Source organism: Triticum urartu, chromosome 4A (assembly GCF_056163025.1).
Source record: "Triticum urartu cultivar PI428250 chromosome 4A, HENAU_Tu73, whole genome shotgun sequence".
Classification (NCBI taxonomy): Eukaryota; Viridiplantae; Streptophyta; class Magnoliopsida; order Poales; family Poaceae; genus Triticum; species Triticum urartu.
The window spans coordinates 309,227,266-309,232,195 of NC_141876.1; positions in this window are offsets into that span (position 1 = coordinate 309,227,266).

Below are 4,930 nucleotides of genomic sequence, written 5' to 3' on the forward strand. Positions count from 1 at the left end.
CTGCTCCTAGAACCGTATGTTGACTATAAGTTGACAAAGCCTTGGATATGCGTCAACTTACTTTTTTAGGGGACGCGTCAACTTAGTAGGCCCACAAGTGTGTGGCGGAGAACTTATAGCCCATTTGCGATTTGCAAGAATGTACAATCCATTTTTGAATTCTAATGGAATTTACTACAACCCATTTACAGTTTGTTAAAAGTACAACCCATTTTCTAGCTAGGACAACGATTAATAATTTCAACCAACCGTTCAAAACAGAATTCAATAAAATTTCCCACATTTTGATGGGATCCGAAATATTTTTATCCCGAAATTTCTAGTCGGATTAAATACAATTTCAATATAAATTTGTACTACATAAAAATTCCAACAAAACATTGCATGCGCAACATTTAATGAAATAAAAAATTTCAAAATCCAAAAAAAATATAAACTAATTACGTGTTTGGTGCATTTTTTATAGTTACTTCCAGCTTTTATAGTGACATCCCATTTAATATTTCTTAAATCCCATTTCCTTCTTAAGCCTAATGCACCCCTCCTTGGAACAGCCCAGCGGGGCAGAAAATAACAAGTTGACCTTGCCTGGGTATTCCTCAAAAAAAAGTATAGCTGGGCTAGCCATTTTCAGCTTGAAAAAAATTAATATCTGGGCTGGATATCTGGCCTGGGCTAGGCGGGCCATAGCCCGCCCAATTAATACCCTGCTCTCCTCTGAACAACAATGAAAACATCGCTCAAGAAAAACTCTGCAGTGCAGTTGATTGCTCCGCCTTCAAACGACACAAGTGTCGTCCGTCCGTCTGCTGCCCAGATTAATGATACGCGGTTGCCGAGGTGGCTACTCCGGCGCCACACGTCCGTCCCTCCGCCGCCCACCGTTGCTATATAAACTGATGCGCCGGCCATAGCCGCAGTCATCCGCCTCCGTTCCCTTTCTCCTGTCCACACCACTACTGCCCACCATGGCTTCCTCGCGCTCCAGCGCTCTTTGGGACGGGCGAACGACGGACCACAAGGAGATGGCAGCCATTGCTGCCGATTTGCTGGCCGACAGGCAGCCAGAGGGCGATGACGTCCCAATGGATAACACGGTAGTCGATGATCCGGTGCCAACCCCTTCCTCCACGCCATCCTCACCGGTGCATTGCACCATGACCATCAGCGAGGCCCGTACCTAGTACATGGACACGATGAGGCAGAAGTGTGAGGAGGAGTTCCGGGAGGCGCAGGTGATACGTCTCCAACGTATCTATAAGTCTTGATTGTTCCATGCTATATTATATTCTGTTTTGCACATTATTGGGCTTTATTATACACTTCTATATTATATTTGGGACTAAACTATTAACTGGAGGCCCATCCCAGAATTGCTGTTTTTTTTTGCCTATTTTAGGGTCTCGTAGAAAAAGAATATCAAACGGAGTCCAAACGGAATGAAACCTTTGGGAACATGATTTTCGGAACGAACATGATCCAGAGGACTTGGACCCTACATCAAGACATCAACCAGGAGGCCACGAGGTAGGGGGCGCGCCTACCCCCCTGGGCGCGCCCTCCACCCTCATGGGCCCCCTGTTGCTCCACCGACGTACTCCTTCCTCCTATATATACCTACATACCCCCAAACTACCAGATATGGAGCCAAAACCCTAATTCCACCGCCGTAACTTTATGTATCCATGAGATCCCATCTTGGGGCCTGTTCCGGAGCTCCGCCGGAGGGGGCATCGATCAAGGTGGGCTTCTACATCAACACCAAAGCCCTTCCGATGAAGTGTGAGTAGTTTACCTCAGACCTACGGGTCCATAGTTATTAGCTAGATGGCTTCTTCTCTCTTTTTGGATCTCAATACAAAGTTCTCCCCCTCTCTTGTGGAGATCTATTCGATGTAATCTTCTTTTGTGGTGTGTTTGTTGAGACCGATGAATTGTGGGTTTATGATCAAGTTTATCTATGAACAATATTTGAATCTTCTCTGAATTCTTTTATGTATGATTGGTTATATTTGCAAGTCTCTTTGAATTATCAGTTTGATTTGGCCTACTAGATTGATCTTTCTTTCAATGGGAGAAGTGCTTAGCTTTGGGTTCAATATTGCGGTGTCCTTTCCCAGTGACAGTAGGGGCAGCAAGGCACGTATTGTATTGTTTCCATTAAGGATACCAAGATGGGGTTTATTTCATATTGCATGAGTTTACCCCTCTACATCGTGTCATCTTGCTTAAAGCGTTACTCTGTTCTCTTGAACTTAATACTCTAGATGCATGCTGGATAGCGGTCGATGTGTGGAGTAATAGTAGTAGATGCAGGCAGGAGTCGGTCTACTTATCTCGGACGTGATGCCTATATACATGATCATACCTAGATATTCTCATAAGTATGCTCAATTCTATCAATTGCTCAACAGTAATTTGTTTACCCGCCGTGAATACTTATGCTCTCGAGGGAAGCCACTAGTGAAACCTATGGCCCCCGGGTCTATCTTCCATCATATTAATCTTCCAATACTTAGTTATTTTTATTGCCTTTTATTTTACTTTGCATCTTTATCATAAAAATACCAAAATTATTATCTTATCGTATCTATCAGATCTCACTCTCGTAAGTGACCGTGTAGGGATTGACAACCCCTTATCGTGTTGGTTGCGAGGATTTATTTGTTTGTGTAGGTACGAGGGACTCGTGCGTGGCCTCCTACTGGATTGATACCTTGGTTCTCAAAAACTGAGGGAAATACTTACGCTACTCTGTTGCATCACCCTTTCCTCTTCAAGGGAAAAGCAACGCAAGTGCTCAAGAGGTAACAAGAAGGATTTCTGGCGCCATTGCCGGGGAGGTCTACGCAAAAGTCAACATACCAAGTACCCATCACAACCCTTATCTCCCGCATTACATTATTTGCCATTTGCCTCTTGTTTTCCTCTCCCCCACTTCAACCTTGCCATTTTATTCGCGCTCTCTCTCTCTGTGTCCTCCCTCTCTTTCTCTATTTGCCTCTTTTTGCCCGTTCATCGTTTGTTTGTGTGTTGGATTGCTTTCTTGTCACGATGGCTTTACCTGGATTCGGTGATCCTCACCTTAAAAGTTTTGAAGAGATCGAAAGCAATGTCAGGAGTTTTATGGTTTTACAATTTAAGCATAATAGTTTCTTTAGAAATGAGCTTAAAGAACAAAAAAGTTTTATGAGTTATATGAATAAAGAGCTCGATGATATGTCTAAAGAATTTGATGGTTTGAAATCTCAGATTGCTTATCTTGAGAAGTTAATAGCTGAAGTTTCGGATAAGCAAGCCACCTTAGTTAATAAGATGGCCGCTAAGCCAGAAAATTTTCTGGAAGATAAAGATGAAGATCTCAAAGTTATTGATGTGTCCACTATTAAATCCTTGTTTTTCAATATTAATCTTGATAATAATGGGACTGAATATGATCCTCCTTTACCTACACGGTGTTCCAAAAATTCGGAGTCTTTAGATCTTGATGCTAAAATTGTTAAAAGTGGGATTAAAGAAGTCAAAACTTTAAATATTGATGAAACCACTATTTTGGATTTCAAGGAATTTAATTATGACAATTGCTCTTTTATATATTGTATTTCCTTGTTGCAATCCGTGCTAAATTCTCCTCATGCTTATAGTCAAAATAAAGCTTTTACTAAACATATCCTTGATGCTTTGATGCAATCTTATGAAGAAAAACTTGAGTTGGAAGTTTCTATCCCTAGAAAACTTTATGATGAGTGAGAACCTACTATTAAAATTAAAATTGAAGATCATGAATGCTATGCTTTGTGTGATTTGGGTTCTAGTGTTTCCATGATTCCAAAGACTTTATGTGATTTGTTAGGTTTCCGTGATTTTGATGATTGCTCTTTAAACTTGCACCTTGCGGATTCCACTATTAAGAAACCTATGGGAAGAATTAATGATGTTCTTATTGTTGCAAATATAATTATGTGCCCGTAGATTTTATTGTTCTTGACATAGATTACAATCCTTCATGTCCTATTATTCTTGGTAGACCTTTCCTTAGAACGATTGGTGCAATTATTGATATGAAGGAAGGAAATATTATATTCCAATTTCCGTTAAGGAAAGACATTGAACACTTCCCTATAAAGAAAATTAAATTACCTTATGAATCTATTACGAGAGCCACTTATGGATTGCCTACCAAAGATAGCAACACCTAGATCTATCATTGCTTTTTATGCCTAGCTAGGGGCGTTAAACGATAGCGCTTGTTGGGAGGCAACCCAATTTTATTTTCATTCCTTGCTTTTTTCTCCTGTTTAGTAATAAATAATTCATCTAGCCTCTGTTTTGATTGTGTTTTTTGTGTTTAATTAGTGTTTGTGCCAAGTAGAACCGTTGGGAAGACTTCGGGAAAGTCTTGTTGAACTTGCTGTAAAAACAGAAACTTTAGCGCTCACGAGAACTGCTGCCAATTTTATTTGGAAAGTGATATTTGGTTAATTATTTTTGAAGATTATTAATAGATAAATTCCTCACGTCCAGGAATTTATATTAGAATTTTTGGGGTTCCAGATCTTGCGTTAGCTATAGATTACTACAGACTGTTCTGTTTTTGACAGATTCTGTTTTTCGTGTGTTGTTTGTTTATTTTGATGAATCTATGGCTAGTAAAATAGTTCATAAACCATAGAGAAGTTGGAATACAGTATGTTTAACACCAATATAAATAAATAATGAGTTCATTACAGTACCTTGAAGTGGTGTTTTGTTTTGTTTTGCTAACGGAGCTCACGAGATTTTCTACTTTAAGTTTTGTGTTGTGAAGTTTTCAAGTTTTGGGTAAAGATTTGATGGTTTATGAAACAAGTAGTGGCAAGAGCCTAAGCTTGGGGATGCCCATGGAACCCCCAATATAATCTAAGGACACCTAAAAGCCAAAGCTTGGGGA